The sequence below is a fragment of the Balaenoptera borealis genome (genome assembly GCF_965194805.1).
Source record: "Balaenoptera borealis genome assembly, chromosome: 6".
Classification (NCBI taxonomy): Eukaryota; Metazoa; Chordata; class Mammalia; order Artiodactyla; family Balaenopteridae; genus Balaenoptera; species Balaenoptera borealis.
The window spans coordinates 20,602,751-20,629,824 of record NC_138863.1 but is presented as its reverse complement, the minus strand read 5'-3'; the positions used below and the strand labels follow the sequence as shown (position 1 = coordinate 20,629,824).

The 27,074-nt window shown below is 44.0% G+C and overlaps 1 long non-coding RNA gene across 1 annotated transcript in view; it reads left to right on the top strand.

Moving 5' to 3' along the window:
- The window catches only part of LOC309631374, a 473,017-nt gene that overhangs the window by 39,661 nt on the left and 406,282 nt on the right, over positions 1-27,074 (top strand). The window contains exon 4 of the long non-coding RNA XR_014246228.1: positions 4,797-13,599. This is a non-coding gene — a long non-coding RNA (uncharacterized lncRNA). The remainder of the gene's footprint in view (positions 1-4,796; positions 13,600-27,074) is intronic.

Here is a 27,074-nt window from a genome sequence, read left to right as displayed (position 1 = left end):
TTTCCTTCCCTGCTCACCCAAATCTTTTTTAAATTTTAAAATCTTTTTCCATTTTTTTAAATGAAGTATAGTTGATTTACAATGATGTATTAGTTTTGGGTGTACAGCACAATGATCCAGTTTTATATATATATATATATATATATATATATATATATATATATATATATATATATATATATATATATATTCTTTTTCAGATTCTTCTCCCTTATAGGTTATCACAAAATATTAAGTATAGTTCCCCATGCAATACAGTAGGCTCTTACTGGTTATCCATTTTATGTATAGTAGTGTGTATCTGTTAATCCCAACCTCCTAATTTATCCTTCCCCCCACTCCACCATCCCCTTTGGTAACCATAAGTTTGTTGTCTGTGTCTGTGGGTCTATTTCTGTTTTATATATAAGTTTATTTGTGCTATTTTTTAGATTCCATATATAAGCAATATCATATGATATTTGTCTTTCTCTTTCTGGCTTACTTCACTTAGTATGATAATCTCTAGGTCCATCCATGTTGCTGCAAATGGCATTATTTCATTCTTTTTAATATTAAGTAATAATCCATTGTCTATATATATATGTCACATCTTCTTTATCCATTCATCTGTCGATGGACATTTAGGTTGCTTCCATGTCTTGGTTATTGTAAATAGTGCTTCAAAGAACGTTGGGGCGCATGTGTCTTTTTGAATTATAGTTTTCTCTGGATATATGCCCAGGAGTGGGACTGCAGGATCATATGTAACTCTATTTTTAGTTTTTAAGGAAACTCCATACTGTTCTCCACACTGGCTGTACGATTTTACTTTCCCACCAAGAGTGTAGCAGGGTTCCTTTTCCTCCACACTCTCTCCAGCACTTATTATTTGTAGACTTTTTGATAATGGCCATTCTGACCAGTGTGAGGTGATACCTCACTGTAGTTTTGATTTGCATTCTCTAATAATTGGCTATATTGAGCATTTTTTCATGGGTCTGTTGGCCATCTGTATGTCTTCTTTGGAGAAATGTCTATTTAGGTCTTCTGCACTGCTCACCCAACTCTTATTCCTACATTTAATTTATCAGTGTTTTCAGAAAGCGTTCTTATAAAGTACTTAATTTCAGGTAGGGTAGGGCGAAGAGAGTCCCCAGGCCTGGTCTCTTTCTCGAGGACAGTGGTTCTCAGCTGGGGATAATTTTGTCCCTGAGAGCACATTTGTCAACATCTGCAGCCTTTTTTATGGTCACGATGGAAGAGAGGTGCTACTAGCATCTAGTGGGTAGAGGCCAGGGATGCTGCCAAACATTCTATGATGCACAGGACAGCCCCCCAAACAGAGAATTATCTGGTCCAAAATGTCAATAGTGCTGCTGTTGAGAAACTCTGCTCTAGGGGTTTACAATGATGACATCAGGGCTGGCTTGTCTTGCGTTCAATGAAAACATTATTGCAGATCTCTGTTGAAAGCACTGTTTTCTTTCATTCAAATGTGTTTTAAAATATTTAGAAAAGATAAGACATGGGAGCACATTTCTGGTATGGGTTAAATTATGAAATACATAGTTTAGAGAAGAGATTATTTTCCATAGTGATTAGGTACTCATCACAAAGGAGAGACAACTGAATGAGTTAGAACACAATTGCCAGGTAAAGATTTTCCTGACTCCAAGGTCAGGAAAGTTCTGGAGAACTCCAAAGTTCGGGAGTTTTACTCAGGGATGGAATTATTCAGGTGAGCTGCTACATTCCCTGCATTTTTCTGATTCTCATCCAGGGGCAGATGCAGCAACCACTGATGTAGAATCAAGGTTTTTGGGGCCCCTCTCCATTATTCGTAGGAAACTAGCCTGTTCCCCCAGAGGGCCTGGATCAGCAGTTGGAGTGAGACTGATCAAAGTCTAGACTGGTTAATTACTGAAATATGCGGTTCTGGAATTGCGTCCTCTCTCCCAGGATTGTCTCAGTGACCTAGGCGCAGGAGGGCCTGGCTCGGTGAGTCCTGTAATGGGCACAAACTGTAAAGGCAGAGAGTAAACAGTCTTATCTCCCAGTCTGTAGGCCAAGGAACTCAAGTTTAGGGAATTTATAGAACTTACCTAACAATACACAGCTGGTAAGAATTGAATCCAGGCTCTGACACCCCATCTTGTCTCTTTTCTCTTACTGACTTGGTATGTTGGAAGGAAAACCAGATTTGAAGTCAAAAATAACACCCAGTTTTCTGTGGCTTTGGGCGAGTATAATGGGCCCCTGCAATTTCTGTAATCCTTTTGAATTCAGACCTCTCTCACTAGGCTTTTGGGAATTCCAGTCTCTCTGTCCACATAGGTGAGTAGCGGTCACTGGGAGGAGGAGACGAGGACACTGCTGAGTGATGGAGAGGGAAGGGCAGCAGGGGCTGATGCTTCAGCTCAGGTTCTCTAAGCACCGGGGTGAAAGAGGCCGAGAGCAGAGAGAGGGTGATGTGGGCACGGGCCACGCAGGATGGTTGATGGTCGGGGCTGCAGCAGCAATGGCGGCAGAGTCAAGCTAAAGAGAAATTGGACAGAGCAGAGTCCTGGAGAGCATCTTCTTGGCATATGGAAAGTGTCATTCATTCATTCATTCATTCTTTCAGCCAGCCAGCTAGCCAGGCAACCTTCGCTGAGTCCAAATTCTGTGTCAAGTGCAGGATGGAGAGTTAACGTTAACTAAGATAGGGTGGATCCCTGCCCTCCTGTGGTTTAACAGGGGTGAGGGTGTAGGCTTGAGCACTGACAACCTGGGTTTGCCTCCCAGCTCAGCCACTTCCTTGGGCAAACTCTCTAACCATTCTGTGTCTTGGTTTCCCTATCTGTCGAGTTGGAACAGTAATAGTGTCCCGGGCTTCCCTGGTGGCGCAGTGGTTGAGAATCTGCCTGCCGATGCAGGGGACACGGGTTCGAGCCCTGGTCTGGGAGGATCCCACATGCCGCGGAGCAACTAAGCCCGTGAGCCACAATTACTGAGCCTGCGCGTCTGGAGCCTGTGCTCCGCAACGGGAGAGGCCGCAATAATGAGAGGCCCGCGCACCGCGATGAAGAGTGGCCCCCACTTGCCGCAACTAGAGAAAAGCCCTCGCACAGAAACGAAGACCCAACACAGCCATAAATAAACAAATAAATAAATAAATAAATAAAAATTAAAAAAATAATAGTGTCCCATATTAAAGGGACACTCAGTGCCTTAAATGATGTAATTTAGAAAAAGCACTTAGCACAGTGCCTGACTATATACAGAATCCCATAAATGTTAGCTATTGTCATTGCTATTAAGTGGTGACAAGACAGATATGTATACAGGCAATTATCAGCTGTTTGTGGAGTCCTGGTGGGTGATGGGGTTCACTGAAGGAAGATGGAGTGGTAAGGTGGGAAACAGGCACCCAAAAAAAGAAAGAAGAAAACAAAAGAGCCACTATGGCTGTTTTTTGTTTTTGTTTTTTCCCCTTTAACTTCTGCTTGGGCAGAGGAGTGAACATGCAGACAAGTCTCCATGAGAGGAGAACTCGGACGCCACTAAGATGGAGTGAGTGCTCACCCACAACCTAGCAGGCACACCTCGTGATCTCCTTGACCTTAGAACAAGCCTGTGAGTTAGGTGTCGCCACCTAACTGGGTTAACTTCCTGGGGCTGCCATGATAAAGTACCGCAAAGCCGGTGGCTTAACATGACAGCAATTTACTTTTTTACAATCTGGAGGCTGGAAGTCCAGATCAAGATGCTAGAAAGGTTAGCTTCCGCTGAGGCCTCCCTCTTTGACTTGGAGATGGCGGCCCTCTTGCTGGGTCCTCGCATGGTCCTCCCTCTGTGCGTGTGTGAGTCCCTGGTGTCATTTCCTCTTCTAATAAGGACACCAGTCGTATTGGATCAGGGCCCCATCCTAACAGCCTCATCTTAACTCAGCCACCTCTTTAAAAACCTTATTTCCAAATATGGTTATATTCTGAAGTACTGGGGTTGAGACTTGAACACATGAATTTTGAGGGGACACAGTTCAGCCCATAACAGCAGGGTGTGCTCCCTCGGGAGCCCTAGGGGAGAATCTGTTTCTTGACTTTTTCAGACTCCAGTGGCTTCCAGCATTCCTGGACTTGTGGCTGCATCACTCTAATCTTTGCCTCCGTGGTCACATTGCCCCTTCTTCTTCTGTCTGTGAAATTTCCCTCTACCTCCCTCTCCTAAGGACCTTTGTGATGGCATTTATGGCCCACCTGGATAATCCAGGATAAGTTCCTCATTTTAAGATTCTTTTTTTTTTTTTAATTTATTTATTTATTTTTGGCTGTGTTGGGTCTTCGTTTCTGTGCGAGGGCTTTCTCTAGTTGCGGCAAGCGGGGGCCACTCTTCATCGCGGTGCACAGACCTCTCACTATCGCAGCCTCTCTTGTTGTGGAGCACAGGCTCCAGACGCGCAGGCTCAGTAGTTGTGGCACACGGGCTTTAGTTGCTCCGCGGCATGTGGGATCCTCCCAGACCAGGGCTCGAACCCGTGTCCCCTGCATTGGCAGGCAGATTCTCAACCACTGTGCCACCAGGGAAGCCCTAAGATTCTTAATCACATCTGCAAAAACCCTTTTTCCAAATAAAGTAACATTTACAGGTTCCAGGGATTAGGATGTGGATATCTTTTGGGGGGTAATTTTTCAGCCTATGATCACATCCTATTATACAGATGGGAAGGTGAAGCCCTGAAAGGTGAGGCAATCTGCCCAATGTTATAGAGAGAACAGAGGCAGAGGCAGGCTTCCAAACACAGGGGTCTGAACTCAATCTACTACTCTTTCCAGTCCAGCCAGCTGTGCCCCAGATGAAAGCAGGATGAGAGGAGGGCCCTGCTGAGGAGGATGCCCTAACCGGGAGGTCCCCCTTCAGAGAGGTCGTGCAGGACAGCTCAGCAAGGACTGTGTGGTGGGAGAACCCCACTCTCAACTACTTGAGGTGAGACCAGAGACTTGACTTATTTATGGTCAGGGAAATTCCTAGAAGCAAGGAATGCAACATGAGCCTCTGATCCAGAGAAACTGAATTTACTTTGGAAAAAGCCTCAGGTGCAAAGGGCCAAGGCTGCTGGAAGAACTCTGGTGATTCTGCTCGGCAGGCTGAGGTTGGAGAGGTGTTTATTCTCTTCGGGAATGAAGCAGTGGACACAGAAGTACTTGCTGGGTCTTGTTCAAAGAGACACTGGGAGGCAACCAGACTCAGTGAGGGTGGCGGCCTGCGCTGTGGTTTGGACCTGGGAGGGGAGGATGCGGTTGGGACTCTGGCAGGTGCTACAAGTACAAGGAGAAGGTAGGGTGACCCACTCACCCCGGTTTGCCTGGGACTCTCCCCATTTGAAAGTTCCATCTCTACAAAATCCCTTATTCCTGGGCAACCATAGACAGCTGGTCACCCAAGTTCCAGCAGTCATTTGAGTATAAAGAGTGTGTCTAAATGTATTTCAGATGGCAAGGCCAAGGCTACAGCTCTGTCTCCTCAGGGAAGGAAAAGGGCTCTGCAAACTGCCCCCAAAGAGGCAATATAAAAAGAGATGCATTTGCTGGATATGCGCTTGGCTACCCTAACAGAGACTCCAAGCAACAGTGGCTTCAACGTAATAGAAGGTTGTTTTTCTTCCACTTAACAGCCTGGGCTCACATAGTTCAGAGCTAGTGGGGCGGCTCCATGGAGCAATGGACCCAAGAGCTTTCTATGTTCCTGCTCCACTGTCACTAGGGTGTCACCCTTACTCACAAGGGCCGCCACATTCATGTCCCTCACCCATGCTCCATCCAGCTCCTCAGCTCTCCCAACCCCTGTGTAAACAATTCCCTATATTAAATTCCCTCTGGTTAAGTGTCTAGGGAGGTTTCTGTTCTCTTGATTGGATGCTTATTGATACAATCTGTGACTTGAAAATGATAAGAGGGCTTCCATGGTGGCGCAGTGGTTAAGAATCCGCCTGCCAATGCAGGGGACACGGGTTTGAGCCCTGGTCCGGGAAGATCCCACATGCCATGGAGCAACTAAGCACGTGCACCACAACTACTGAGCCCGCGTGACACAACTACTGAAGCCTGCACACCTAGAGCCTGTGCTTCACAACAAAGAAGCCACTGCAATGAGAAGCCCGTGCACCGCAACGAAGAGTAGCCCCCGCTCGCCACAACTAGAGAAAGCCCGCACGTAGCAACGAAGACCCAACGCGTCCAAAAACAAATAAATAAAAATGATAAGAACTACAGAGACAGGAATGGGCAAGGGAATGCCACAAACATACTCACTGTAGACATATCTCAAGAAGGCAGACAGGGCGAGGGGTGTGGGCATTCAGTGGCTAGAGCTGAGGTGGGGAAAATGTCTTGCATGTGTTGTCCATGAGTAGTTAGTTTGAGCTGGGTGCAGCTGCAGAGTTTCAGTCTGGGATGCTGTACCACTGGGCTCCTGAGTGGAGAATCCAAAGATGGGTGTGGACTCAAAGGGGCTGAGCTAGGGTGAGGAGGACAGGTGGTCCTCAGTAGGCTGCCTGGAGGAAGAGGAGTCAATGACAGGAAGGCTCAAGAAGGTGCAGGTATAGCCAATATTTTATAACAGCTATAAATGGAATATAACCTTAAAAACTGTGAATCACTTTGTTGTACACTTGAAACTTACTAATATTGTACATCAACTATACCTCAATAAAAAAAAAATAAGGTACAGGCAGTGGGGTAGTCAGGAAACCCTGGCTGGATGTCCAGGACATTGGAAAGAGGAAGGGAAGGCAGCAGAGTCAGTGAAGGGAGGTGATAAGAGACTCCTGGATGATAAGGTAGGTTGGCAGGGGTCATCAGTTAAAGGTCCCTGATATGGGTTGAACTGTATCCTCCAAATTCATATGTTGAAGTCCTAACCCACAGTACCTCAGAATGTGACTGTATTTAGAGAGAGTCTTTAAAGAGGTAATTAAGTTAAAATGAGGTCATTAGAGTGAGCCCTAATCCAATCTGCCTTGTATCATTATAAGAAGAAGAGATTAGGACTCAGACATGCATGGAGGGAAGTCCATGTGAAGACACAGTGAGAAGGCAGCCATCTCTAAGCCAAGGAGAGAACCCTCAGAGGAAATCGAACCTGCTGGCACCTTGATCTTGGACCTCCAGCCTCCAGAACTGTGAGAAAATGAATTTCTGTTGTGTAAGCTGCCCAGTGTGTGGTATTTGATTACGGCAGCCTAGCAAATTAATACAGTCCCTTACTTACCAAAGAATTTTCAATCCTTTCTAGCAACCTTATCTGGGAGCATTTTGCCTGATCAAACTTTTTTTCTTCTTTTTCTCTTTTTTTTTTCTTTTAAATTTTAGGGAAATTTAAAAAATAAATAAAAGTCTGAAGAATACTAAATATTCATGCTCTCATTATGCAGAATTGGCAACTGTAAAAACAGTTTCCGATTTGTTTCAAGCGTTTTTGATAAAATAATTAAAACATTGCAAATATGGTTAAAGTCCCTTTGACCACAACCTTTTCCTCTCCTCTCCCTCCTCAGAGGCAATCACTATTAAGGAACTGATGTGAATTCTTTCAATCCATGTGTCCATAAGAAACATTTGGAATTGGTTTGTGTGGGATTTTCATCCTTTGCAATCGTGCTACATGTCTGGTGACCCTTGGCTCCACCTCTTTCTACCATGTGCAGGGCACATAATACCATTGAATGGAATAGTGAGAAAATTATTCCCTGCAGATTAGGTGAAAGAGAAGTCTCAGGGTGGGGCTAAATCTTTAATACTTGCTAATTTCCCTTTTTAACAAAGAGAAAATATGGGCTCTAAGTTTTCAGCAAGCAAAGGTATCAAGTGAGAGTCTCATACCATTATCATTTTCCATAAATTTATTTTTATGACTACCTTCTATTTAAGGTGAGTGTTACTGGTCTTTCACTTATGACACTAGAATAAAACTAACTAGTAAAATAAAGTATAAAAACATAGGTAGATTTAAATAAAAATATTATGCCAATAATGGTACAGATGGCTTGTGCATATTGAAAATTAGTGAAAAGTGTTCATGAACAAGATTTTGGGAAAAGCCAGATAGGACCATGGGCACACGGATATTTCCACTTATTGAGCACTGACTGCATCTGGTACTATGGAATGCATTTTATACAATATTTGTTGTAATCCTACAACAACCCTGAGGAAGGGGTGATAAGCTCCCTTTGCAAATTAGGAAACTAAGGCCCAGAGGGGTGAAGCTGAACTGACACCAGCATTCACGTGTGTAAGCTCTGTCTATTACCTTAGAGTCTTGTCTTTGCCTATAAAATGGGGCTGAAAGACCCCTGATCTGATTAATTCAAAGGGCTACTGAGAGGTCAGAATAAAGGCAAGGATGTGAATGCGCTTTGCAACCTGTGAAATGCTGTCCAGGTGCTTCATGGGCTGTGGCTGGTGCAGAGGGACCCACACTTGGTTTAATGCTCTGCTGCTGCCATCTTGAGATTCTTAACACTTTCATCGCTGAAGTGAAGGCCAGTGGGACAGTAGAGCATACACAGGAGGCTGAGTCCTGGCCCCTGGGCCCTGTCTAGCCTCCCCTCCCCACCCTCACCCCATACGACTGCCGCCCTCTGCCCAGCATGTTGGACGGCCAAGCTCCACTGTTGATCCGCCCTGGCCTGGGTGCGGGTACAGGGACAATCAGAGTCTGGCAAGCCTGGGCCCGTGGTGTCTCGCACGGGGGGAAGTGTGGCTCCCCTCCCTGGCTTGCGATGCCTGGACTTGTTCGTGTACACCTGAGCGTGGGCATCTTGCCCACCCTGCCTCCAGGACACAGGGTACCCTGGCACCAAGGTCAAAATCCCTGGGACAGCTGGCCCAAAAGAAGGGGGTATCGGCTTCCCTACTCCCTGCCAGGCCCCATTCTTCATTTTGCTCTGGGTCCCATAAATTAAATATCCAGCCTTGAGTACTGAATAAGTGCAAGGGAGTACTCAATGTGTGTGCCCATGAGGAAAAGCAAAAACCCAAGGAGAAAATCTAGGAGGGAGGAACAGTGTTTAGGGAAGCCTCAAGGGGCAGGAAAGTCCACACAGATATGGCAGAGCACAGATGAGAGAGGCCCAAAACCTAACTCCTGTCTCACAGCCATTAACTCACAATGGGCATCTGTTTATGCATCTGTAAAATGAGGAGGCTGGACCAGGGGTGGGGCCTGAGCCACGATCCCATCTCTGAGGATAGCATGGGAATCTATGGACTCTCTCCGCAGAAAAGTGCCCAGACCCTCGACATTTTGCATGAAACTTCAGAGCATCACAGCTTCCCAAGGACCCCATGGATGGCCCACGAGGACACTGGGTTAGGAATTTCTGGACTGAAAGTTCTCTGAGGCTCCCTCCAGCCTCCAAACTAGGCGGTAAGGGGCACATCACCTAAGAAGGCTAAGGGCGTGGGCAGCTGGCCGAAATGTTAAAGCTCCAAATGACAGTGAGAAGGAAAACATTAAAAATGGGCAAAAGACATCTGTGAAAGGGCAGGGTGAAGAAGATGGCAGAGTGTGTGGAGGCTATAAAAGCTTCCTGGGAAACCACGCAGTGAGTTTTTTAAATGAAAAAAAAAAAAAAAGGAAAGAAAACAAAGAACATTCATACTCATGCAGTAGAAATCGAAGGCTTAGCAGATAAAGACATGGACCAGGCTTCAGGAGACTGCAGGAAACGGGAGCATTCCGTGAAGCAGAGCTGACTCATGAAATGTTTGCACTAACCGGCCTCTGGGGAACTTACCTAAATTCCGTGGTGGGAGTGACAGCTGCTAGCCTGGTCTCTGATGGACCACTGATTGATTTCTGGGGCCAGCTGGCCAAAGCTGTGGAAAGAAAGAATGGGTAGGCAACTCCAGGGCCTTGGGGAATAGTAAAGAGGGAGGAGGGGGGCAGACATTTGAAGGGAGCGAGGCAGCAAAGGGCATGGCAAAATGCTTCAATTCGGAAAGGAAGACCAGCGTCAGGGGAAACGCGCAGAGAAGTGACGCATGCGGTGGGGAAGAGGGCAACGACGGGAAGGGCAAACATGAAAATGGGAATGTCTGATGATCAGGAGAGATGTGATAAATAGATGGTTTTGTGTATGGGAGAAGACCTGAATGCTTGAGTTACACATTTCATCATTTAATTGCACAATTTGTAAGAAATTAACAACCGGCACAAAACAAAACCAAATGTTACCCGTGGACACCTGGATCGCAAAAGAAGGCTCTCTGAGGAGGTGACCAGGCTGAACACATGGTGGAATGATTTTTCCAGAGTGTAGGTCCCCTGAGAGCGAGGACCCCAGGTCAGAAGGAGCATTGAGAGTCAGAGCTCTGGGTTTACATCTGTCCTCTCACTCTCAGCTCTGTGATTGCAGTTATTGAAGTTGCTTAAATTGCAGTTTCGTCAATGGAGAAAGTATTCTTTGTCATGCCTGTGCCCAAGGTGGTTAACAGGCTCTATGGAAAAAATGTGTGCGTTAATAGCCTTGTACACTGTAAATCACTTCAAATGTAAGACATCATTTCTTTGCTCATTTATTTGTTTATTACCAGTCCAAGTACTCCCATTATCCCAGCTAAACAGAAAGTGTTTGCACAAAGTTAAACAAAGTCAAAATACTATAACAATCCAGGCCACTTTGTCCCTCATTTTATGACCATTATCAGTGAAGCGTGGGCTGGAATGTGGCTTCTCCAGTCGTTCTTTCAGCTTATTCTTTTATTGGCTCCATCATTCATTCTACTCGTAGTGGGTGAGACCCTTCTGAAGGCCAGACATCTTGGGGGTCCCCAGAGGGTGGAACATGACGTTTTCTGTCTGGGGGAAGCTCATTGGTTAACAGGACTTTTACGTCCCCACAATGGCAGGAGAAAGAATTTTCCCCACCTCCTTTTACCTCAATTGACGTGGAGCACATCGAAGTAGAATTTTTGACAAGCCAAAGCAGGTTCTAGAGATTACCTTGACTTCTGCCTGGGCCCCGGCTGGCTTTCCTCATTTTTATTCATTTTCCTGACACTCATCTCAGTTTTTTGCTTAGTGTGTAAATTAACCCCATCTTTGGAAAGACCACTTTTTTGTTGTTGTTCCAATTTGTCACGGCAGTAAAATATGACACTCTCTCCTTGAGCTGCAAAGTCCTTAAGGACAAAAGCTCCTATCTCCCAAATTAACTTCTCTAAATCCCACAGCTCAAAATATGTTGACGTGCTGGCCACGGGAGTTGACTATGGCTCTGGGGGAACACAGTACATATCAGCATTTCTCCTAATCCCGCTCCTTCCCCTGGGCGACTTCCAAAGCCAGAGCTGAGAACATGAAAAGCCAAGTTAGAACCATGATCATGTCCTTTGGAGGCTGATCACAGACAGATGGGGAAGGATGGGGAAGGATGGGGAGGTTTACCTGGGGCCACAGGAAGTTCCGCAAAGAAGTAGAAGGAGAGCATCTGTCCCTGTGAGACATGGGTACCGTCCCATGGGAGGCGCCACAGGCTTCTTCCAGCCACACTCTGTGGAGCACAGTGGAGACAACACTTAACTGTGGTCTTGATGTCCCCTTCCAGCCTGGGGACTATTGGCTTAAAAAGAAGAATCTATTGGTAATATCCCTCAGCCAGCTCCTGCCCGATGCCAACCTCAACCCACTCAGCCCTGCACTGATCCCTGGCGTGGTCCTTCCACCCTCTCTAATTCCTTCCATTACACCACCTTGAAGTGTTTTTTTGTTTTTGTTTTTGTTTTATATATTGGAGTATAGTTGATTAACAATGTTGTGATAGTTTCAGGTGTTCAGCAAAGTGATTCATTTATACATTTTCCCATTTAGGTTGTTACATAATATTGGGCAGAGTTCCCTGTGCTATACAGTAGGTCCTTGTTGGTTATCTATTTTAAATATAGCAATATGTACATGTCAATCCCAAACTCCCTAACTATCCCTTCCCCCCACCCTTCCCCCGTGGTAACCATAAGTTCATTCTCCAATTCTGTGCCACCTTGAGTTTTTTTTTTTTTTTTTTTTTTAGATAAGAAGAGGATTTATTTAGAGAGAAACACACTCCACAGACAGACTGTGGGCCATCTTAGAAGGAGAGAGATGGCACCAGGCTATGGGGTTGTCAGTTTTTATAGGGGTGGGTAATTTCATAGGCTAATGAGTGGGAGGAGTATTCCAGCTATTTCAAGGAGGGGCGGGGATTTCCAGGAATTGGGCCACCACCCACTTTTTGATCCTTATGGTTGGCCTTGAAACTGTCATGCCTCCTGTGGGTGTGTCATTTAGTTTGCTGATGTGTATACTGAAGCTCAAGGTCTAGTGGAAGTGTCCGCCATCTTGGGCCCATTTAGTTCTAGTCGGTTTATGTCATGTCCTTGGGCTATGTCATTCTTTCAAAGGTTGTGTCCTGCCCCCTTCCCTTCTATTTCATTCCCCCCTCAGAGATTTTATCCCATATTCTCATGGGAAGCAGAGGGCGATGGTCCGTCTTCTGTAACTGCTTCAAGGTTGAGTAGGGGCGTCGAACCTGCCTGTCAGGGAGTAAAAATTTCTGGATGCCTGATCTAGGGGCCCCAGGGGCAGGACAGCTCCTTGTTTTAAGTCAGTATGGGCTGGAATCCTCGCATAGCCCTCATCTTGGTGTGGAACTATTGTAACTGCTTCCATAGCCTTTGATTTTAGATGCTATCCCTTCCAAGGCAGTCTCCCAACCAGGTGTTAGGTTTGGTTGTTGACAACCAAAAAGTAGTCGCAAAGAAACGGCACAGAAGACATGCCCAGTGGTGTTGACGACGAGCAGGAGTTGGTCTAGCTCTTATCACTGTCCTTTCATGGTCACCAGCTGAAACGTGCACCTCAGATTGGGACTCAACCCACACAGCTGGGACTCAAACCCAGGCAAAACCCACAGTCTTCCAACTGAGATCCACACCTGGTTTCAGGACTTAATGAAGCCCAGGTTCTTGATGTCTCCTTGAAGAAAGAAATCAGTGAGAGACGAGGTGATAGGTGAGAAGTGGATTTATTTAGAGAGAAACACTCCACAGAGTATGGGACAGTTCAGAAGACAAGAATGGGACTTTGAGGTTTTGAGTTTTCCTTTTTTCTAAGTAAAAACTCTCCTGCATCTGGTACCTTTTCCAAGCATGCTCAGGCCCATATACACTACAGCTTACGCCAAACAGACTTGTCTCAGATGCTCTTCTCCTGAAGACTACACCTTCTTCTCTCTCCTGAGATGGGAGGACAGCCCACTTACGGCTCCTTTGTGTTCTCAATTCTGTGTTATCACTCCGCTGCCACCAACTAAATGCCTTTTCTTTGTTGTTGTTTACTGTGGTAAAATACACATAACATAAAATTTACCATTTTGCCTAATTCTTTCATTTTTTAATGGAGGAATAATTGACATATAACATTACATTAGTTTCAGGTGTATATCATAATGATTCGATATTTGTATAGACTAAGAAATGCACACAACAGTAAGTCTGGTTAACATCTGTCACCATAATAGTTATAAAAATTGTTTTTTTCCTGTGATGAGAGCTTGTAAGATCTCTGTCTATTTTTAACTGAGTTGTTTTTTGCTGAGTTGTAGGAGTTCTTTATTTAAACTGGAGGGTAATCCCTTACCAGATATATGATTTGTGAATAATTTCTCCCATTCTGTGGGTTGCCCTTTCACTCTCTGGATGAACAGAAGTTTTTAATTTTGATTAAATCTAATTTATCTAGTTTTTTTTTTTTTTCCGGCCACGCTGTTCCCCAACCAGAGGTCTAACCCGTGCCCCCGGCAGTGGAAGCAGGGAGTCCTAACCACTGGATTGCAGGGAATTCCCTATCTAGTTCTTCTTTTGTTTCCCATGCTTTTAGTGTCATATTCAAGAAATCATCACCAAATCCAATGTTATGTAGATGTTCCCCTATATTTTCTTCTAAGAGATTTACAGGTTTAACTCTTACTCTTAGGTCTTTGATTCATTCTGAGTTAATTTTTGTATATGGTGTAAAGTCAGGGTCCAGCTTCATTCTTTTACATGTGGATGTCCAGTTTCCTCAGCACCACTTGTTGAAAAGACTGTCCTTTCCCCATTGAATGGTCTTAGAACCCTTGTTGAAAACCAGTTGTCCATATTAAATACCTCTTCTCTTGAAGTCTTGTCTCATCCACTTTTCCCACCCTTGTCACATCACTAGCATCAGTTCAGTGCAACACCTCAGGGTCCCACTTCTGTTAGGAGACTCTTCCTCTTTTGCTGCTATTCACTTCAGAGGCCATTCCTGATGCAGACAACTCCCAATCACCTCCAGCAGTGTCTCCCAGTATGAAACGTGGCCCCTGAAGATCCCAGACAAGGTTTCAGCAGCCTTTCAACTTGGGTTAGCAGCTTGTTCTCACCCCTAAATGTCACAAAGGCCATAGGGAGGAGACCAACAGAGTGGGACCAGGGCTCTCAGCCCCCAGCCCACAGACTGAGGGGATGTACTGTTTCTAAGCATGACTGTCACATGATCCCACCTGGGTAATTTCTCACTCTGCCCCATCCCTGAACCCTCCCCCCAATCCTGCGCAAGAGGCAAACCTATTAGAGAGTAAGACTTGCATCTTCTTGTCATGTCTTAACAGTGCAGGAAGTTGTAGAAAAGACACGTGGGCTTCTGGGGTCCTGTGAAACTGAGCAGGTCAGCTTTTAAGACTTATGGGCTTTAGGCTTATTCTCAAAAGTATGACCTTTATCTTCACTGTGTCTAGCCAAACAAATTGCTCATTCCTTAGAGCTAAATTGCCAAAAGCAAACATTTCCTCCACACAACATCTCTGTGACATCCGTGTCGATGTTCCATCTATTATTTTGATCTATGACAGCACCGAGGGGTGGTTTGTTGAAAGCAGGGAGTGGGCTTTAGCTCATTCTCTGTAATCTTCACCAATACCTCCCCCAAATCTAAGAAAAAACATTGCTTTCTTTGCAAACACAGCTGCAAGACATATCCACAAAATCTCCTTCCCATCAGACTGCCCCCACCCTCCTGTATGAGAGCTCTGGAGCCAGGGCTTCCCTGATGGCAAAGCCACACCATCTCCTTCTCCTTAAGGCCATAACTTTGCTCCACTGTCATCGACCAGGCAGCTGCTCCAGCTCCAACCATGCTCTGATTACACTCTCTTTACCCTATTGCTTCCCTCCATCTGCTGATTCAACTTTTCATAATCACTGGGATCTGTCCCAAGGGAAAGCAGCCCAAGGCAATGGTGGGGCATGTGGGCTGTGATTCTGGCTCTGAAAGTCACCAGTTGTGCCACATTGTCCAAGTCACTTCCCCTCTCTGTTCCTCTCAGATCCTCCATCAGCTGAATGAGGGCAGCACAACCAATAATTTCCCATTTCCAGTTCTTCAAGTCCATGGTGGCATTGACTTTTGCATCCCTAAATCATGTCTAGATGCTGCAACAAACCAGCCCATTTCTGGGTCTTCAGCACTAGGAATGGTTTTGTCCCGTGACTTTGTGCTGTGCCCTTTGCTGCCTATGCTTGGCCGTAGCTCATCCTGACCATCTGCATTCCCTGTCATCACCCCTCAGACGGTGAAGTGTTTCTGGAACCTGATTGGGTCCCAAGTTGTGCTTTGTTAGATCATTACCAGATTCACACCCTTTAATTTGAACTGACTCTTACTGTTGCTGAGAACTCCCTTTATGTATCTCTGAAGAATCATTATCACACACCTCACTTTGTCTATTTTGAACATTTTTCCTTACCCCCGTTTTTAGCAGATGTTCTTTTTTTTTTTAATTGAAGTATAGTTGATTTACAATGCTGTGCCAGTCTCTGCTGTACCGCCAAGTGACTCACTTATACACATATAGACATGCTTTTTTTTCATATTCTTTTCCATTATGGTTTATCACAGGATATTGAATATAGTTCCCTGTGCTATCCAGTAGGACCTTGCTGTTTATCCATCCGATATATAGTAGTTTACATCTAGCAGACTTTCTTGGTGTTGGGTCCACATCTTCTCAGCTAGTATCCTTTTCAGGCATGCTTCCGATTGCCTGCACCTGGCTGCCAGAGCCTGCGGTGCCCTCTCTGCCAGTGGGCATGCTACAGTCCACTAATGTGTCTGCAGGATGTAGCCTTCGGAAGCAGCCCTAAACCACTGACGGATGGGAGCTGGGAGATAAATTCCCTGGCTCCCTCACCTCTCCTGAAGGATAACTCTGTTCTCTGCTGATTCCCAGACTTCTCCACTGGATGAAGCGCCCATAGCAGTCACCAGCCTGAGCATGCCCATCCATTACTGGCTACTTTCCCTTCCCTGTCTCACTTATCTGCTCCCTTCCTGCTGCTTCACGGAATCAACTCCCAAATAAACTATTTGTCTCAAATCCTTGTCTCAGAGTTTGCTTCTGGGGATACCCAAACCAAAACACCATCTCTCTTCATCTCTCTCCCTCACGGCTGATAACATCTCCTATTGTGTGCAGAACACTGAGGACAGCTGAGTTTATGTGAAGAGCTCTATGACCTCATCCACTCCCCTCTGTATCCTTAAAACTTCCAAATATATCCATATATCTTAACTTTGAAAGGGAAGGGTGAGGGAAGAGCTGGCAACTCCTGTCTACCTTTTCTTGGGAGTCCTTTCTGCCTTGTGGTCTTTTCCGCCACTCTGCTCCTTCTTCTAACACCTTTCTTCCTTCTCTCTGCTAACTTCTTCCTTTCTGTCTTTAATCTGTTGGGGAAAAATAACCCAACTTTCCTCAAACCTGTCCCATAAGCTACTGACCTTCCCTTTACTCGGAAGCTTCTCAATAGAATTGTAACATTCTTAATCTTCATTTTGGTGCTAGCTACCCCTTCCTCCCTCCTTTGTGACCTGGCTTCCACCTAGGTCACTCTGGGAGCACCATGGCAGGGTCATCAATTGTGCCTTATTTTCCAAATCCATTGATCTTTGCTTGTCCTTATCACATTTTTCTCAACTGCTCATCTTTTCTGGACTTTAACCTGTTTGTCGTACTGGGCTCCACATAATATTGTAAAGCCCTATTGTGATCACATTACTCTCCTGCTAAACATTCTTTGAGGATAATGGATAAAAACAGTTTTCTAATCCTTGCATTTCAAGTCCTCCACAACTGGCCTCTAGCTTTCCATCTTATCTTGCAAATTAACCACTACAGGCAACTGGTCTACTAATTAGCTTCAAAATATGTCAATTTTTATCCATTCTTGCCTTCCAGAATTCCCTCAGTCCAAGATGCCCTCATTTCCTCTTCTTTTTCATGTGAGCCATTCCTCGAGTCCTCATCCAGGTCCATTCCATCCTCATTATAAAGTCTTTCCCATTTTCTTCCATCCCTGTTGCCTCCTCTAAACTCCCATGGGCATTGGTCTTCCTTTCTTCCTTCCTTCCTTTCTTTCCTTCTTTCTTTCTTCCTTTCTTCCTCCCTTCCATTCTTTCTTTCTTTCTTCCTTCCTTCCTTCCTTCCTTCCTTTCTTTCTTTCTTTCTTTCTTTCTTTCTTTCTTTCTTTCTTTCTTTCTTTCTTTCTTTTTCTTTCTTTCTTTCTTTTATTTCATGCCTTGCCTCTCCAATGAGGCAGGGATTGCGTATAACCCTAGACTCTGATGTATGGCATTCATGTGTGTTTGCTGATGTTGACAAAGATGAAATAGAACATCTGTTAGTCCTGATGAAGTCATATACTTGCCAGGCTGCACTTCCCTCTCTGGCAGATGGCAGGATGGAGACCCCTTTCCTGCACACAGTGTGGAAGTGTTTATCTTCAGGGACTCTCCCCTCTTCACTCCTTGGGCATCACCCCAGCCTCCTACCCTAGGTTTATTCCAGCAGAGCCTGGTATTAGCTTACTTTCTATGACATTCCTCTGGGAACTCCTGGGAAGTATGAACCCTATATTATCTTTTGATAGATGAGGGCATGAAGGCCTCAAGAGAGAAGGCAACTTGTCCCAGGCCACAGTGCTGGTAATAGGCAGAGTCATGATGAGAAGTCATGTTTCCTACATCCCAATCCAGGATGTGCTCCTGCAGGCCTGGGTGAAAATTCAACTTTAATCCACACGGGGGGAAATGAGAGGCTGCACAGGAACTTTGAAAAGACCACAGCTTTGGAGGCACCTGGGTCTGTCACTTACTAACTCTCTGACCTTGGGCAAAGCATTTCATTTTTTGGAACATCAGTTTCCTCATGTATAAAAATAGGTATAATAGCATCTGCCTCAAAGAGTTACTACGAGAATTGGATTAGATGCCGTGTAGAATAACACATTGGGAGGAGATACAGCATATTGTTGAGGGTGCAGGCTTGATTTTGAATCCTGACTCTGCCATTTCTTGGCAATATAACCTCGGGTAGTTACTTGACCTTGGAGATAAAGACCTTGATTTCCCCATGTGTAAAGGAGGGTAATCATCATACTTGCTTCATAGGATTAAAGGGGAATAAGCCTATGTGGCCCTCAGCATGGTGTCTGGTACATGGTGAGCCTCTCACTGTTATAGACAGTCCCACTGCCTGTGGCGCACACCAGACATTCAAGGAACGTTCGTTTCCTTCTTCCCTTCACAAGCAAATGCTATAAACATGGTAATGGGAACCACATTTTAACTATTAGAGACAGAGAGACAAAAATGTTTTCTGGGACTTTAGGACATTTTAGGCAACTACTGTCCTAATCACCAGCCCTGTTCTGTTATTTGTATTTGGGTCTCTCTCCTGCACTGATCTGTGAGCAGCCCCAGAGTGGGGTCCTGTCTGTTCCTCTTTGCTTTCCCCGCATAGGGGGACAGTATTGGGTACACAGTAGGTGATCAAAAGTGCTGAATCATTGTCATAAATTGGGTCTTTAGGTACATTTGAAGCAGTGCATGAAAAAGATAATACCAAGTAGTATGAATATTTACTTGGTGGAACATAAATATAACATCATAAAATACTAGGGACTTCCCCGGTGGTCCAGTGGTTGAGACTCCGTGCTTCCAACGCAGGGGGCACGGGTTCGATCCCTGGATAGGGAACTAGGATCCCACATGCCGTGCGTGGCATGGCATGGCATAAAATAAAATAAAATAAAGTCCTAGAGTGTGTTCTGTGTGTCAGGTTCTGTTCTGAGTGCGTGATGAGTTTTTCAATGCTTGCCACAGACCCGGTGAGGTGTATACTGTTATTATGTCCATTTTACAGAAGAAAAGACTGAGGTACTTGCTGGAGGTTCTGTAACTACGGAGCAGAAGAAGCAGAATTAGAATCCAGGCAGCTTGACTACAGAGCCTGGTCTTCTAGCAACTGTACTATTCTTTCTGTGCTCCCACGTTGTGCTCAGGCAGTCGTGAGGATGAAGAACAGCCTTGCACACAGCCAATCACCATTAGCTCCTAACAAAAGTCCCACCTACTCACATAGCTCAGGCCATCAGAGATCTGTACTTGGCAAGCTAGTAAGGCAAGAGAGATCACTTTTGACAGAAGTGTTTGCAATAATAATAGAATTAAAAAAAAAAAAAGCAGTTTTGCTGACTAATTAGCTGAACTCTTCTTGCACCTTATATTTCCATCTCTGTGCCCATGACCATGCTGAGCAGCGGTAGAGTTCTTTGCCTCCGGATCTGTCTTCCTGACTGGTCCGATGACCTACTTGGGAAAAGAGACCTGATCATTCCTTAATGATCTTTCCATTTCCTGCCGTGCCTAGGACAGTGCTTGGCACGGAATAAGCATTCCATAAATAGTTGTGAAATTTTTGAACTAAATTAAATCTTCACAGTGGAAAAAGAAGAATGAAATAGTCCATAAAAAAGCAGAAAGTAATCTGTAAGATCATAGTGCCAATGATTTAGAAGATTTTATGTCTCCTCTTCACTAGGCAAATAATACATGTTCGTGGTGGAAAATGAGACAACATAGACAGGCAAAGAGAAAAATGTTGAAATCGCCTATGATTCCATGATTAACATTTTAGCTTATTTCCTTCCCCTTCTCCTTTCTGCTTTGTCTCTGCCCCTGCTGATCTTACATACAGTGTGTGGCAATGATAACTGCATATGACCTATTTTCTGGCTTTTTTTCCTTTTTTTTTTTTTTTGGCGGTGCCGTGGGGCTTGGGGGATCTTAGTTCCCAGGGAGGGATTGAACCCAGGCCATGGCAGTGAAAGGGCCGAGTCCTAACCACTAGACCACCAGGGAATTCCCTGGTCTTTTTTTCTAACTCAATTTTATATGGGTTTTATTTTCATTCACCTGTTTAATAGGGCATCTTTACTATTAATATTCATTGTAGAAACTTTGGAAAATCAAAAGCTGGGAACAAAAAACAGAAATAAAAAAATCCCAGAACCTAGAATTAAGGTCTGGGTTCTCTCTCTCTCTCTCTCTCACACACACACACACACACATAATAACATTGAAATTACATGCACAGTTTTATATCTATATTTTCAAATGTTCTTCAAAAGCATGAATCACCATGGTTGTTATTCCATTAGGTGGATGTTACCATGTATATTTTTAAAGTGCTGTGGGCTACTTAGTGATAGACAAACTCTCAAAAGTTCAAGGTTCAAAGGATGATTCCCTTGTGGGCCAATGTTTTTTCTTTTTAAAACAACCTTATTAAAGTAGGATTTACATACCACTATGTTCACCCCCTAGTAAGTTGCATGACTTTTAGTAAATTTACACAGTTGTGCAACCATCACCACAATCCAGTTTTCAAATATTTCCATCCTCCATAATGGGAAATTCTGATCACTTTAGACAGGCTTAAGAGGAGATGGGTCTGAGGACCGGAATCATCTTTCTACAGATCCAAACCCCACACAGACACCTCTTCTCCCCAACAAGGTCAGGCTGTAGGTACTGAGATCAGGAGTCAGGAAACCTGGGTTGCTGGTGTCCTTAGAAGTGGCCCCATCACCTTTCTGCCTGGGTCCCCATCAGGGAGGCAGAACTTCCCATGTCATGATTTATCAGATAGTTTTTTTTTTGGCCTGGCCGCACGGCTTGTGGGATCTTTGTTCCCTGACCAGGGATTCAACCCAGGCCACGGCAGTGAAAGCACCAAGTCCTAACCACTGGACCACCAGGGAACTCCCCTATCAGATCGTTTTAATTTTGCATCTGGCATCCATTTCCTTCCTTCCCTCACCATTCCTCTCCCCTACCCACCGAGGCTGAGAAAAGCTGCAGCAGCTCATGGCTCAGGCATCTCTGAGCACCTTGTCATTTAGACACCAGCTCCGTTTTTTCCACCCCTGCTTGCCCACAGTCTGGTCTTCACCCTCTGAGCAGAGGGATCCTGGTCCAAACCTAATCAGAGCTGGTCACTCTCTGACTCAAAACCCTCCCACGGCTCCCCCATCACACTTGGAATAACAGGCAGACTCCTGATGTGGCCTTTAGGATGCTCAGTTCTCCAACCTCTTCTCTGCTCACTTTTCTCAGCCTCATGGGTCTTCTTGCTGGTCCTAGAATGTGCCATACTTGTTTCCACCCCAGGGCCTTTGTACTTGCTGCTCCCTTTTCCTCCTTTCATTTAGTCTCTGTTCAAATGTCACCTACTTGGAGAGGCCTTCCCTGAATGCTTTACCTTAAAATAGCCCTGCCCGCCTCCCCCCCATCACTCCCTATCCTTTTCCCTTGCTTGTTAAGTTCACTTTGTATAGCATGACTTGCAGTTATACTTTAAGCTCAAACATTCATTGAGTGAATGAATGATTAAATGACACAAAATTTGCTTTGACTTATGGAGATCTACCTATAAAAATTATGATCTAAAAAAAAAACAACAAAGTATGATCTAGGGGATCTGAATATGTAATGGGGTGAGTAAGAAGGATGTGAATCCTCACTGGGGGAAGGTGGTCTCTGATGTTTCACTGTCTGGCTTCAAATCCACCACATATTAGCTATTTTCACCTGCAGTTAGGGGTTATTTATAATGCCGACCTCTGAGGCCTTTGTGAAGACTAACGGCCATAATGCCTGTAAAATATTTACCACTTGTAGGATGCATTTTAAGAAGCTAGCTGCTATCTTCATCATCATCATGATCATCTTCATTCTACTTGTCAAATTAGGGACCTCAAATATTGACAGCACCTCATGAGAGCTGCTTTGGCATCACGTAAAGAATTACACAGGATACTGTTACTATTCCTACAGAGTAGAGCTGTGGTTCTCAAAGTATGTTCCCTGGATCAGCTGCAGCAACGTCACCTGGGAGCTTGTTAGAAATGTAGTTCCTCAGGCCCCAGTCCAGACTTATGGAACTGGAAACTCTGGGTGGGGCCCGACAATCCATGTTTTAACAAGCCCTTGGGGTGATTATGATGCATGCTTAAGTTCGAGAACCATTTGGACGCGGCAGATAGCTGGTACGGACAGGCTGAGTCAGGCTCGCAGATGTTTGTGCTTGGCCTGCAATGATGGTTAAAAAATTTGAAACTAGGTGTCAATGTTTAAAATTTTGGAGATTTCACATAAAATCTCAGATTCTCAGCTTCTCTGTTGGCAGTAGAATAGTAGAGTGGAGTAGTAGCTGCCCCTTGAAACAGAGCAAGGGTTCTCCCATTTGCCTCATCCAGTCCTACTGCCTGTGGTGGGGTGGCAAGCTTTGCTCATTCCCTTTACCTGTCTCGACCCTGTAAAACACCTGTACCAGAAGTGTTTCTCGATAAAGGGTGTTTGTTAGATATCATTCAATAGGAGCCCCACCTTGCACAGATGAGGAAGCAGAACTCATGGAGGGGAGGTGACATGGGTGGCCGTAGGGCCAAGTTCAAACCGAGTGCAAGGTGATAGGACTCTCAGACCTTTTCTCTTGGGGGAACTGAGGCAAAGGGATCAGCTGATTGAATTAGCACCTCCTAGAGCCCCTCATCCTGCCAGCCCAGCCCGGGACTCCAAAGTTAAGCCACTGAGATGCTTTCAAGGATGAGACTCTAGATGATACAGACCATTTCCCTTTGCCTTGGCGTTTGGGCAAGCTGGTGGAGAGGGTCTGTTAATTTTCTCTGCTCTCAACCTGACAAATACACTAGATGGAAAAGAGGGATGGGGGAGGGGGCTGTGCTAAAGAGGGTCCTGGACATCTGCAGGGGCCCAGCCTGGACATCAGGCTTTATCATGCAAAGTGGGCATCCCTCAGTGCTATCAGACCAAAAGCTGGAATGAACAAAGCCACAGGGGTCAGTGGCTAAAGTAATGATGGCTGAAGCTAAGTCTGCTTAATCCTGAGCAACCTGGGTTATTTATTTCACTTAGCAGAGGGGGTAGGGGAAAGGGAGATGGAGGAGGAGGAGGGGGGAGAGGAGGAGGAGGGAGAGGAGGACGAGGAGAAGGAGGACCCTGCAAGGCCAGAGGTGGTCTCCAGGCCTCCAGGGAAGCCCCTTTCTGCAGACCCTGGCAGGCCTTGCAGACTGAGCCCCTGCTCACCCTGAGACACAGTCTTTCCTCTACCTGCTCCATATATTACTTCCCTTCTCGAGCACCTCTTTGACTCCTGACTGTCTCAGTGACTCCCCTTCCAGGTATTCTTTCCAGATTCTTTCCTTTTCATCCTCCCTCCAGGTTAACCCGACTACCCTCTCAGGAATGTCTTTCCCTCGGAAGTGACCCAGACCCTGACCTTTACTCCCCTCCATAACTGAACCCAAAGCCTGCTTCCTGCCTGAAGAACAGTTTCTTCTCGGGGCTCTGATTATACAAAGCCAAAGCTCCCCTCGGTAACACTCCTCTTCTCCTGGTCCCGGGACTGCTGATATCTGGGGACAACTCTGCTGTCGCCCACTTGTTTGGTACCCAAAGCACTTTTCTGGTCTCCTACAGTGGAACAGGGCTGGGAGGGGAGGAACGGGGCCTCTTGGGGATCAGGGACAGAGAAAGGCCGTGTCTCTGGGATCCCGAGGAGGAAGGGAAGGGAAAGGAAGTGGTGAATGAGTGTGTGAGGAAGACAGTAAGTGGTGTTTGTTTGGAGGTCGGAAGGAGCAAGGGTGTTGAAAATGAGGAAGGGTAGAATTATGAGGAATGGTGATTTAACCTAAAACAGTGGTTTCGAAGTTTTTTGACCATGACCCACAATAAGAGATACATTTTACATTGCAGCAGTGTACACATATGCACACACACACAACTGAAACCCTAGTTTCACAGAACAATACTTACCCTTACTATTACATGTGATACACTAATATTTTCTATTATTTTCCTCCTTTTTTCCTACATTCCTGTCTTTTGTTGTGTAATTATGATAAATATTTATGGTAAATGTGTACTATTATACCTATTAAATAGGTACTATTATACCTATTAAAGTGATTTCACAGCCCACTAGTGGTTTGTAACCCGTAGATTGAAAAGCAATGACCTGGGGACTTCCCTGGTGGCGCAGTGGTTAAGAATCCACCTGCCAATGCAGGGGACACGGGTTCGATCCCTCATCCGAGAAGATCCCACATGCCACAGAGCAACTAAGCCCATGAGCCACAACTACTGAGCCTGCGCGCCACAACTACTGAAGCCCGCGCGCCTATAGCCCGTGCTCCGCAACAAGAGAAGCCACCGCAATGAGAAGCCCGCACACCACAGCGAAGAGTGGCCCCCAATCTTTGCAACTAGAGAAAGCCCACGCACAGCAACGAAGACCCACGCAGCCAAAATAAATAAATAATTAATTTAAAAAAGAAAAAAGGAAAAGCAATGACCTGAAGGTTGACTGTTGGGAGTGAATTTATTATCCATCTCTCTCTGAACTTCCTTTTTATGACAGTGAGAGTGATCCCCTACAGAAGGCAACAATGCAACCAATAGCCTGATTAAAATGTCTATGATTATTATGGCCATTTTGAAAAAAGATTGTTTTTCAGAGTTTTGACCTTAAAGGAACAAAAGTCCTTCTAAGAGGAGCTTGCATTTCTCTCCCCATGCCTTTGAGACGTAAGTGTTCTACCTGGTCTTCTAGACCATCTCCAATTTTTATGACTGAGCAAAAAAAAAAAAAAGGAAAAGAAGCCTTTTTTAAAACTCAAACTGCAAAAAGGACTCTCTTGCCCAATCTCCTTAAAATTGCTTGTCAAGGGCAAATACAGATTTTAAAAGTCTTCTCCACAAAAAAAATGAAAGGCTTAGGCCATTTGAATGAGTAGACTTAATTTATTCCAAATAAATAAACTAGTAAGTTTTGTATCGTACCTAATTCATGACTAAAGTTTTAAAATGAAAACTGTAAGACCTCTGTCTGTGTCTATCTGTAGGTATGTATGTCTATGTATGTACATTGTATATTTAATATGTTTCTACCTCTAGATAGTATTGCCAAAATTAATTTGTAAAGAAGCTCTATTTAATTGGCTTAAAGAAAATGAGCACTTACACAAATTCTCAGAAATATAATAGAAACTAATCCAAATGAATTTCAGGTTCACATAATCTGGGGAATATTCAGTATTAAACTAATATTCACTATTAAAGCTAGTTTAAGCTTTTTGTCTTAATACAGACATGTCTTTAGAGTTATCAACATTAAGTATAATACTTTTGTTGTACCTAGGTTTACTAAAAACCAAATAAATTCATATTATTTCTGTTACGGAATTTGTCATCAAGAAAAATAACCTGGTATGATATTTTCATAAGTAGAGTAAGTAAATGTAAATGAAATAGTTTTTAGGTGAACTCTTTAAGAATAATTATGTTTTATGATGTGTCTATGTAAAAATAGTTTCCTCAGGAATTCCCTGGCGGTCCAGTGGTTAGGACTCCGTGCGTCCACTGCAGCGGGGCACGAGTTCAATCCCCGGTTGGGGAACTAAGATCCCACATGCCACTTGGCATGGGCAAAAAAAAAAAAATAAAAGTTTCCTCAAATCTTTTTGGTAACTTGAAACTTTAGAGTTTTGCTAGATTAAGTTAAATGATGGAAATTTATTAAATACTTAGATCGTTCCCAAATAAAATAAGATACAGAAACATTGACTAAACATAGACTTCCTTTTACAAGGAAACTAAAGCTATTTGGGACTATTAGTAGATATGTTTGTTGCCATGCTGAGAAATTTTCTATAAAAAAGCACATGTTTTTAGAGACTATAAAATGTATTTATGTTTGCCAATCTATAGAACGCTAATATGAAAGATAGTTCATAATTGATTACTTCTTTTCAATAGAAATGAAGGTTTCTAAGTGTTAAAATTCTAATTAATATATGTAATTAAAATTAATAAGGAAAACACCTTTGTATATATGGAAATTTTTAAGAAAAGGTATAAGAAATGAAAATGCATTTTGTTAAGGGAATAGAAAGTGATTTTGACCTAAATCTGTTTATTTCTAAATGGGAAAGAGAACAAGAGACAAAGTAAAATGGATATAGAAAGTTGTAGAAGGTTTATGGAAAAAAAAGGAATCTTTGGAAAGGAATTTTATTTGTGGTCAGGACTGGCTAAGATTGGAATGAATTTAATTAAGTAAATGAGTTTTAATGTCAAAAGTTAGCTGGTACAAAATCAAACTTTGGTTTTTCTCTCTGTTCAAACAACAGTTTTCTTAGACTATTGGTCTGGTCTTAATGAGAAATTATAAACAAAATTTTCTTTACCTTTAATGTAATCTGTCTAGATAAACAAAGACTCTATATTTTGTAGCTAAGTTTTTTTATAACTATATAACCTTTTACATTTGCCCATGAAGTCTTTAATTGTTATTTTGGTTAAATGGGTAACTAAGCACTGTTTCACAGTGACCTATGATCCTATTTGACCAAATGTTTTTTAAAATTTTGATAGTTTTGACAAACTTCTCAAAATCAAATTCTAAATGGAGTGTTTTTGATTTAGAACTAACTTGAGGTAACTAACTTTGATTTAGAACTAACTTTGGTTTAGAACTAACTTGCGTCTGAGGGCCCCTGAACTATCTCAAAGAACTGTTCTCTCTCCTTATAAAAAGGGAGATGTTAAACTAATGAAGCTTATTTTATATGTTAAATTACATGGGAAGCATTGTCGAATAAGAAGTAATACTAAACCTTCTTTACATTGTG